The sequence below is a fragment of the Leptinotarsa decemlineata genome, unplaced genomic scaffold (assembly GCF_025532065.1).
Source record: "Leptinotarsa decemlineata unplaced genomic scaffold, Ldec_3_MD MMD2_tig00026358_RagTag_RagTag, whole genome shotgun sequence".
NCBI lineage: Eukaryota > Metazoa > Arthropoda > Insecta > Coleoptera > Chrysomelidae > Leptinotarsa > Leptinotarsa decemlineata.
In genome coordinates, this window is record NW_027412703.1 from 9,706,037 (window position 1) to 9,718,669 (window position 12,633).

Here is a 12,633-nt window from a genome sequence, read left to right on the forward strand (position 1 = left end):
ATATTTTGAACCACCCCATTCCTTGCCAGAAGTTATCGTTCACAACTCTGCACAAAAACCACAAGAGGGAGATACTATCCATACAACTTCTGTGCCTCAAGGAAAATATATTATATCAGCCACTCCAAGAAATGATAAACAGAAAACGAAAGCAGAAAAGAAGAGGAAGAAAAAGGCTAAAACAAAGGAAAGTTCGGATGACTCTAAAAATAATACGTCAATTTGCAAAATGCCCTTACGACTCGTTCAGAGCTCAAATTTAGTTGATACATGGAATATTCTATATAAAAATAAAAAAGAATTAATATACATTGGAGAGAATTGCGCTACGCGTATAGACAGGGCATATATATCCAAAGAATACGAAGATTTACTTTATAAAGCTGAAATTAAACCAGTCGCATTTTCAGATCATTCGGTGTATCTATTTTACCTTAAAATTAATAATAGTCCTGAAATTATAAATCATGGATTTACTGAATGGGGATGGGGATGGGGTTACTGGAAATTGAAAAAAAATTGTCTCAATGAAGAAACTATAAGCGATTTTAAACAAGAAATAATAAGATTAAAACAAAATATCTCTTATAATAAAATAAAATATCTGTTATAATAAAAATTTTATCCGATGGTGGTTTCATGTATTCAAAAAGAAAGTAAACTCTTTCTTAAAAAATATTGAAATAACTGACGCAAGAGAACATAAAAGTACTGTTGAGTTTTATAACAGGGCATTAATTGAACTGAATGAAAAACTTCTCGAAGGCGAACAGGTTGGGAATGAAATACGTGAAATAAAAAATATCATGATAAAATTGAAACAAAAGCTTTGGACAAAAAATTCATGAACAGAAATGAAGATCAACTCAATGATCATTACTCCTTATATGACCTGATGAAGGAAAGGAAAAATAGCGCCTTAATAATCTCAAAATTTAAAACTGAAAACCAAGGAATTTTAAAGACTTCTAAAGATATTTAACATTATGCATCTGAACACTACAGACAAAAATTTCAACTTTCCGAGGTCGGGGATCTATGCTAGCTCATATTGTCAAAAAATTGTCGATTCTAGATAATACGCCATTAATCAAGGAAATCGATAAAGATGAAGTGTGGAAAATCTTGAATTCAGTATCAAAAAGAAACACCGGGTATCGATGGAATACCCTATGAATTTTAATTTTGTTTTTCCAATAAGATAGGAGAAGAATTAACAAAATTTCTTAACTTGATCTTCACTAGTGCAGTTTTGCCCCCTAGAGAATTTTCTGAGGCTGTTATTAGTACCATTCCAAAGATGAAAAATCCATTGATGATCAATGATTGGAGGCCTACAGCTTTATTGAATACGGACTACAAATACTGACGAAAATTCTAGCGGAAAGAATAAAAACTGTGTTGCCAAAAATTTTAGGAAACGAGCAGAACTGTGGAACAGAAAAGTCAATTTTCAACAACCTTCTTCTAATCAGGGATACTATTTTAGATTGGGAAACTGAACAAAAAACTGAAGGAGGTATTATGAGTATTGATTTTTCCCAGGCTTTTGATAGGGTTAATCATTCATATCTTTGGCAAACTATGCATATTATGGGATTCAGTGATAAAATAGAGGCATTGAAAAACATTTATAGCACTGCAAATTCTTTAATGATGATGAATGGTTTTCTGTCTAAAAGATTCGATATAAAGAGCTCAGTAAGGCAGGGCTGTCCCCTGTCGATGATTTTATTCAGTATTTCAACGGAACCTTTTTTGAGACTATGCAATGTTTCCCTGCAGGGCATAAAAACTCCAAACGGGATAAGGATAGCTTCGGCTTATGCAGACGATGTCACAAATCCAAAGGGTATCCACGTTCTGAACAACTTGATTGAAATATATTGTGAGGCACCTAATGCAAATGTTAACTATGAAAAATTTGTAATTTCACCTCTAGGAAACTTCAAACATAACTTTTCAGAAATTTTTTATGTTAAAGAAGATGTCATGGCCTTAGCGACTCCAATTTGTGTTCGAAACGATATTGATAACATATCGTACCGTATTAAAAACTGTCTAATCTCGAAGGTCCCATGGAAATGGTGCTATGAGCATATAAAAAAACTCTCCTGTGTAATGATAGTTGTGATCCAAGAGAGATATTTTAAACTTCCTTCAAAAGGGAAAAAGATACAAATGTATGGCTTTGGATAAATACAGTGCTTTACTGTATAACAATTTAGAAAATTTCAAAGATTTGACTGGTTTTATAGATACCCTTCGAAAACGTAGGTGAAATATGATACAGACTGGTAATATTGTTGATTTTTCTCATAAGATTCATTTTTTTTAATAAATTCTCACACTGTGATAATAGTTAAGTTCTACTACTATTATTGTATTACTTTTATGAATTGAATAAAGTGTTTAAAAAAACACAAACACCAATACGTGAATGAGTGGTGAAGCGAGAACCGTGGAATTATCTATAATGTTCCGAGAACACAGTGAAGGAAACGTCTCAGACCAATGACGTTTATTTCTGACGATGAAATTTCATTAGCATTTCCAGAACTCTCTCGATTCTTTGAAATTGTGAATGAAATGAATAATGTAGGATTATTTGAAGAACATTGGCATTATATTTTGAAGGTCAAAGTGGGTAGATTTAATTTATTTGAGTGGTCGATGAGGAAACCCCACCCGCGTTTGTGTTAGAATATGAGGACTTCAAATTAAATGAATCATGGCAGTTCCAGAAGTTTGTCATATTATGTTTGCATATTACAATAAACTTTATCGTATTGAAGAATAACTCTTGATTTAATTTCAATGAGCGTGTATCTAACAAATATTTCACGGTGTTATTTTTTTCCTACGAGCGTGCGCAAAGTAGAAATTTTCTGCATGTCGTGCGGAAAAGTAAAATTTTTCTACAAAATCACATCGGTAGAAAATATTTATATTTGTTTGAGTAGCTGTTGACTATTATATGCAATATGAGAAACCGTTTTACCTTTCAATAGTAATTGTGATGCACTGTTTGAAACCTTTAGTGTAGTAATGAATATTACTGGAGATTTTTCCCAACACCAAACCGTTATTTTAGCACCTCGACGTGTGTCAAGGTGTTATTCAAATATCAGTCAGTATTTCATTGTTTGTCAATATTTCCATAAATAATAGTAAAAATATGTATGAATAATTTAATATTAGAAGCTCAATTTATTCAGTATTTAAAAAAGAATACAAATGGGTGTAAGTGTTTTTGTCGTATCTTCAATAGTTTATAACAGTTAAAGAGCCGCAGGTCTGAAACGACGTTTTGCTTTTGGTGAGATGAATGTCCATTCTTCGAAAACCCCAAAATTCAAATATGTTTGAAATCGATTAGAGCCCATCGCCTTTGTCTATCGCCTTTTTCGGACGATTTCTATTTGTTTTTCGTTATGATAATTTCGTTAAGAAAGTTACTAGTAATCATCTGACCAATCGGAAGACGATTTGGTTGAGGCCCACTACTCGAAACCTAATTTTGAAAAATCGCAAAATTCTCTCCGATATGCTCGATTTTGTTTTCCTTCACTTTGTTATGGTATTCACATTGGGAAAATTTGAGTAGTAAACATTTTTAGTACGGCCTGTCTTCAGGGTTGACCAAATAAACAAATTGATGAACTTGCGTTTTTTGAAAAACATTCGTATGACTTCATTGATGAGTTCACATAAGATTTTCATCATAAATTGGAGAGGAATACACAATAAATTATAGTCGATTGTACTATGGAATATATTATAATATTGAAACAATTCCTTTCGTAAATTGCTGAAATGTTTATTAGCAAAACTGAAATCAATTGTTTTGATATGCTGTATACGTTATTTGAAGAATTACTACAATCATCAACTACAATTTTATTTGAGATAACCTAATTCGATAAAAATTCTAGTGAAATTTTTTTCCGTGTTCGGTATGAGTATTTTTTGAATCTGTTACGAACATTTCAGTTGATGTCGCTGACAATATTATTTTTCTGTTCTGGATTCAAATAAAAATCAAAAGTTTCATAAAGAGATGATATTCATGAGTAACACAGGTTCGCTAACGATTTTCTCCCAGGAATCTGCAGTATATGCAAATTTCTCGAAAGCAACTTGCGCTTTGCTTCATAATACTTTCAACTTACTAATTGCAGCCTGACATTCTAGAAAAGATTGTCGAGTTATGGGATGATATACAACATTAAATGACGGGTATCTACATAATAGCAGGCATCGAGTCACTTCCTTCTTTCAACTTTTCTGCTTCTAATTATTAGACATTAAATTATGATAACAGAACTACATTAAGGAAAAAATATCATCCTGTCATATCCATAATGATATAACTGTTTACTAATATTCTGTCAGAAATGAAATTTATGGATGACTCAAGGAAAACGTTCAAAAACTACCAGTGGTTTACCTCAAAAAAAAGCAAGTGACCTATCAAAACATAGAACAAAACAAAACATGAAAGTTTTCATTTCACATGTGAGAGCACAACACAACACCTTCTAGATAATGATCATTCAGTCAATTATACTAACTCCAAAATTCTCCATTTGGAACCAGATTCAAATAAAATACAATTTTTGGAAATGGCTGAAATCAAAATTAAAGAAAACAATATCAACAAAAAGACATACCTCGACAACCTCAGCAAAATTTATTCATTTTTACTAACAAAAAATAAAAATCTGAATACATCCTGTGATATTAACATAGTATAAATCACCATGATGAACGAAATTTAAAAATTAGAAAAAGTATTTGACATTATTCAATATCAAAAAGTTGTCATTTTGATGTTGAAGACTTCTGTCGAAATCAAAATTTCCAAATTAAATTTCCTCACATAGCACAGGTATGCTGTTTTATCCGTTATTATGTTATATATATATATATATATGTATATATATATATATATATATATATATATATATATACATACATATACAGTGTGACCCATTTAAAATGGAACCACCCCTGTAGAATGTGCATTTTTCAATCAATCTCAATTTTTTTTTTATTGAAATATTAGGCATGAAAAACTGTATCTTGACACTAACTTTCACAATTTTAGTTTCATTTCCAAGGCACTCTATGGTTTTTTTTGTTTGTCAAAAACGGCAAAAGTTTATTAGGCAATTTTTGTTTTCAAATTTGACTACACCACTGGATTCGTAGTCGTTATAAATCAAAACTGTCAAATTTTCATTAAAAAATATTTGTTAACAACGAAGTTACAACAACTTCAATTTTGGAAACAAAGTATTTGTTTGTAATTTTTATTCAGATTATAGACATATTTGAGATCTGACAACACTGTCATCACCAAGTAGAACACCAGTGAATTTGTACAGTGAAAATCCGAAGTCAACAGCTCAATGCGTTCTACAGTTATAACTCCTGAAAATATGGTAATGTGAGAGATTTGTGGTGCAAGCGTTTTGTAATAAAAATCTGACTACGCCACTGGATTTGTGGATAATATTCCCTTAAAATCATTCATTTGAGTGTAGGTTACGAGAAGTGTATTCTAGAATAACAGAAAATTAAAAATTCATTTTCAAGTTATGCAGTACTTAGTACATTCTTCCGCATAGCCGCTAAAATCAAATTGATTTAAAGCATGGAAATCATTTATTCAATAATAAAATTATGGAACGCCGTTTTACTTTTTATTGTCACAAATATTCATTCCTCAATTTATTCAACTAACAATTTATTTGTTTGAATTTAATTGACTCATGCATTTGTTCGACACATTAAAAACGATTGTTCGCAAAATTTGTTCTATTTCAAATGACACTTGATTTAAAATGTTACATGAATAAAATTGTTATTTGAATAAAAAAGAGTAATGAAATAACTTGAAGCTTTTATTGATTCCGAAGAAAAATATTGTTTCAGAGTATTGGAAAATGGAACGCCAATTTATTATATATTATGCTGAAAAATAATCCATACACATATAGTTCAACTCAGCAATAAACCAACATTTTAATTCAACAATCAATGGAATGTATTATTCGAGTAAATTCAACAAACGTTTCAATTCCGCATATAATTTTGACCTGTCAATAAAATGTTAGTTATTTATATGACTGTTGAATTACAATGAAACTTTAAATTCACTTTCTAAAAGTGAGTTTGGGAATAAAATTTCAATGAATATATTTGAATGACTGTCAAAGTTTTTCCATGAAACATTGTTGGGAATAAAAATAGACTTTCGTTTGTCTGAAAATATAGCAAATTAACTTTCCATACTAAATATTTTTCAATGAATAATAAAGATTGTTATATTTCAATTTTATTGAAAGTGTTCAATATTTGCAACATTCACTTTAATGCATTCAATTTAAAATTTGGTTACAACTTTTGTGCAAAACATTCTCAAGCAAGTATCATTTTATTTCATCAGTCTTTTTAAAAAGCTAATTTCTGACAAAAAATTAAATTTTTTGATGATTTAAGAAGTTTCTTGTATTTGAAAGATACATTTAAAACGATTGTTGATAATTTCAATTCGGCGCTGGTATCGAGCGGATTTATCAAGAACTTCAATTGTTACATATGGCAACATGCTAGTTCATTTATAGTTCGACAACACGCCGTTCAACAGTGGCGCCGAATAAAAATTATCAACAATCAATTTAATTCATGTATCACTGAAATTCAACAAACAAAATAATTCAATCATTTCAAAGGAATATTAATAAAAAGTTAAACGACGTGGCACGCCGTTTTACTTTCTATTGGTATTTTGTGAAAATGAATTGTTTTGACTGTTGCATTTAGGTGATACATGAATTAAATTGATTGTTGATGATTTTTATTCGTCGCTGCGGTCTAACGGATTATTACCGTACTATGACCAACGCCATACATATATACAGTTGAGTAGTTCCATAAAAATACACCCGACGACAGCGCCGAATAAAAATTAACAACAATCAATTTAATTCATGTATCACTGAAATTCGACAAACAAAATAATTCAGCTCATTTCAAATAAATATTAATAAAAAGCAAAACGGCGTGCCACGCCGTTTAACGTTTTATTATTATTCCTTTGGGAAGAATTGAATTAATTTGTTTGTTGCATTTCAGTGATACATGAATTAAATTGTTTGTTGATAATTTTTATTCGGCGCTGACGTCGGTCGTATTTTTGAGGAACTACATAACTGCATATAATATGTATGTCATTGGTCATAGTACGGTAATAATCCGTTCGACTGCAGCGCCGAATAAAAATTATCAACAAACAATTTAATTCATGTATCACTGAAATTCAACAAACAAAATAATTCAGATCATTTCAAAGGAATATTAAAAAAAGTAAAACGGCGTGGTAAAAATGAATTGTTTTGATTGTTGCTTTTAGGTGATACATGAATTAAATTGATTGTTGATAATTTTTATTGGGCGCTGCGGTCGGACGTAATATTGTGTTACTATCACTAAACTATCATGTTGCCAGATTTAAAAATTCAGTTTCTGCAAGAATCCGTTCGACGCTAGTGCCGAATTAAAATTATCAACATTCGTTTTAATTCATGTAACTATAATTATCAACAAACCATTTTATTCATGTTTCACAGAAATTGTAGTAAATTATTCCATAGTTACAAAAAAAGTATATATGACAAATATTTACTTCAAAAAATTTCAAACAATGAATCTATATTATAACTGTTCGCAACTTTTCATCAAACAAATTAATTCATGTAACATTTTAAATCAAGTGTCATTTAAAATAGAACAAATTTTAGGAATAATCGTTTTTAATGTGTCGAACAAATGCATGAATCAATTAAATTCAAACATATACATTGTTAGTTGAATAAATTGAGGAATGAATATTTGTGACAATGAAAAGTAAAACGGCGTTCCATATAAAACAGAGAACAGGACAAAAATTGTTCCCTGTAAATTCTTCATAACTCAGCTAAAACAATCTTTTAGAGGAGATATCAATAATTTGAGGAAGCTGAACTCATTATGCAAAAGTTTTATAATAAATCAACAGTAGGATGTGATTTTGACAGTTAATCATAAATAAAATAATAGTTGTTAGTTACGTACATTTAATAATGGCTTTGCAATTATCATTAGAAGAAAGAATTGAAATTGTGAGAATTTCTGGGGACAATTATCATAGTGAAAGAGAAGCAGCTAGGATATTTAATCACAGACATCCAAATCGACTTCCCATTGACAGAAGCACCGTCAGTAAAATTAACAAAACATTTAAAGAAACCGGTGCAGTCAGCAAACATATTTTAAAAAATAATCACCGAAGAAGAAATTTAAACGAAGGTGCTGTTTTAGATTATTTTAGAAACCACCCAAACAGAAGTTTACGAGTCGCCAGTTTGGATTTAAACTTACCGAGAGAGACTATTCGACGATGTCTTAAACAAAACAAAATGAGAGCATTTAAACCTAAATTTCTTCACTCTTTAAAGGCAGGTGATGAAGTGAAACGTTTGGAATTTTGTTTGTGGGCACAAGGCGAGTACCTGAATACAAGAAATTTTTTAAACTGCATAATGTTTAGTGATGAAGCTTCTTTCAGCACCAATGGGGTAGTTTCATCGCAAAATGCTCGGTATTGGGCTACGGAAAATCCGCACTGGATCATAAATTGTAAAAGTCAATATTCCGAAAAAGTTAACGTTTGGTGTGGTATAGTACAAAATAGAATAATAGGTCCATATTTTTTTGATGGAAACATAAACGGGCAAAATTTTTTGGAATTTCTAAATAACCAATTATCGGACGAAATAGATGAAATGCCTCTTGCGGAACAAGTAAATTTATATTTTCAGCTCGACGGCTGTTCCGTGCACAATTCGAGGATTGTTAAAGAGTGGCTAAATAACCAGTTTCCAAATCATTGGATAGGACGAGGTAGTGACTTAATTGAATGGCCACCTAGATCGCCTGATCTAACAATATTAGATTTTTTTCTGTGGGGTATTCTGACACAAAAAGTATACAGAACAAGACCAACGAATCGAGCTGAACTCATGCAAAGGATACGACAAGCTTGTGCCGAAATTACAGTTCAACAAATAAGAAATAGTGTAAACAATATTCGGAAGAGATACGATAAATGTATTGAACTTAATGGAGGTTTGGTAGAAGCCACAAAAATTTGAATGTTTAGTTTTAAATCAATGTTTATTTTAGTATCAGTTTTTTCTTAATGGCAATTGATTGTTGAATAAATACTTTGAAACTTGTTTGTATACATTTTGTTTTCATCAGCTATAGAAGAAGGTAGAGTAAGTTCAGAATCTCATAAAATGTGATTTTCCAGGTGCGCTGTTACAAAAGTACTATTATTTATTATTGGGAAACTTCCAAAAAGCTTACAAGTATGACCATTAATACTTCAAGATTCTATCAAGATTTGGTAAAAGCGCAATTGGGAGATCCCATGACATGAGATTCTGAACTTGGTCTACTACTGCGTAACTTGAAAATGAACTTTTAATTTTCTGTTATTCAATTATTCAATTTTTATTTTAATTTTCACTTCTCGTAACCTACACTCAGATGAATGATTTTAAGGAAATATTATCCACAAATCCAGTGGCGTAGTCAGATTTTTATTACAAAACGCTTGCACCACAAATCTCTCACATTACCATATTTTCAGGAGTTATAACTGTAGAACGCATTGAGCTGTTGACTTCGGATTTTCACTGTAAAAATTCACTGGTGTTCTACTTGGTGATGACAGTGTTGTCAGATCTCAAATATGTCTATAATCTGAATAAAAATTACAAACAAATACTTTGTTTCCAAAATTGAAGTTGTTGTAACTTCGTTGTTAACAAATATTTTTTAATGAAAGTTTGACAGTTTTGATTCATAACGACTACGAATCCAGTGGTGTAGTCAAATTGAAAACAAAAATTGCCTAATAAACTTTTGCCGTTTTTGACAAAAAAAAAACCATAGAGTGCCTTAGAAATGAAACTAAAATTGTGAAAGTTAGTGTCAAGATACAGTTTTTCATGCTTAATATTTCAATAAAAAAAAATTGAGATTGATTGAAAAATGCACATTCTACAGGGGTGGTTCCATTTTAAATGGGTCACACTGTATATATATATATATATATATATATATATATATATATATATATATATATATATATATACAAATATGAAAGTTATTGAGTGTCTTGATATACAAACAGAAGTTAATATCGGACATAGCACTCATGAAAGTGGCAAACCATAGACACGTGTTTCGGGCTTTTGGCCCATCATCAGTATGGTGCAGCCAAGTGTAAGGATGGGCAACACTTGGTTACCAAAAGATAGAAATACAAATGCATGGAGCCACCAACAGGCGCCAACCGCACATTTGTGGTTTCAGTTGATAGATCTCGTGTTCACAAGAAAACTATCAAAATCACCACGGAGGCCGCTATAGCTACCTGCGTGACATTCGGGTCCAAGAAATTATACAAATATGAAAGTTATTGAGTGTCTTGATATACAAACAGAAGTTAATATCGGACATAGCACTCATGAAAGTGGCAAACCATAGACACGTGTTTCGGGCTTTTGGCCCATCATCAGTATGGTGCAGCCAAGTGTAAGGATGGCAACGATGTGAACACGAGATCTATCAACTGAAACCACAAATGTGCGGTTGGCTCCTGTTGGTGGCTCCATGCATTTGTATTTCTATCTTTTGGTAACCAAGTGTTACCCATCCTTACACTTGGCTGCACCATATTGATGATGGGCCAAAAGCCCGACACACGTGTCTATGGTTTGCCACTTTCATGAGTGCTATGTCCGATGTTAACTTCTGTTTGTATATATATATATATATATATATATATATATATATATATATATATATATATATATATATATATATATTATATTTATATATAATATATATATATATATATATATATATTATATATATATATATATTATATATATATATATATATATATATATATATATATATATATATATATATATATATATATAATATATATATATATATATATATATATATATTATTATATATATATATATATTATATATATATATATATATATATATATATATATATATATATATATATATATATATATATATATATATATCAATTATGTCCTTTTTATAGTATAGCCCTCGATAAAGTTAATAAACATTAGCGAAAGCTCGAGCAGCTAAAAAGAGTAATATTTATTCCAATCAGGCAGAATCCTCGCAAAACTACTACACTGCACACCAACACTGACATATAAACTTGGCAAGTTGACTTGGGTGTCACACCAATAGGTGGTTCCACTTATGTTTCGCTTGCGTTTACGAAGCTATTTTTATCAAGTACTTTCTTGGTTTTTTCTCATTTTGTCTTCAATCGAGGACCACCTGCCCGATACTGAAGATGCCCAATAGGCTGAAACAGCTGTCTACCGGTGGCTCTTAAATTGAAATCAATATGGGAATAAGCAAAAAGTACTTATCTATTTATATTTTAATTTTCATGCAATTATTTTCCAGCAGCCTGACTGCATTAACCTTTCCAGATATTATATATATATATATATATATATATATATATATATATATATATATATATATATATATATATATATATGATTTTCCATTATTTTGAGTATTTCAATATTAAATTCTACAAAAAGGATTTGAAGCTTTATATCTTTTATTAATTATCTGCGAGCGCTTTCGACAGTTGGTAGTACTGTCATCTTCTGGCACTCCTCACTGGCACTCACTAAACTGTTCTCGTTCGACATAAAAAACATGTACTCCAACATACCAGTTAACGAAAGTATAAACATCATATCTGAGAAACTAAAACACCAAAACATAGACAAAACCGACATTAACCAAATGGAACACAGTCTAAATACAATACTTGATCAAAATTATTTCGAATCTGAAGGGAAAATTTATAAACAAACAGATGGACTAGCGATGGGATTCCCACTATCTAGCATTATATCCGAAATATACCTGCAAACCATAGATGAGAAATTCTTAACTATAATAAAAACACATGATGAAAAAGGAAAATGGTTCAGATACGTTGACGATGGACTGTTCATATCACAAAACAATGGAATAAGAATAGAACAAATAAAACCAGAAATTAACGAAATAAATCAAAAACTATGTTTCAGCAGTGAGGAAGAACACAATTCAAAACTTAACTACCTGAATATAACCATAGGATATACCCACAACAAAACACAATTTCAAATGGCAATATACAGGAAACCCTCACAAACAACCTCCACCATACCCGCAAGTTCAAACCATCCACCATCACACAAAATGGCTGCTTATAACGCATTCATATATAGAATGTTAAGGATACCACTCAGCACTGAAGCCCGAAACAAAGAACGGAAAATCATATACCAAATAGCGAACAAAAACGAATACACCCAAAAGACAATAGATAAACTAGAAAACAGAATCAAACAAAAAATACAGAACAAGAATCAAGCCACCCCAACAGACAAAACAACAAAACGATGGACAGCATTTACGTACGTAGGACACCAAACCAAAAAACTAACAA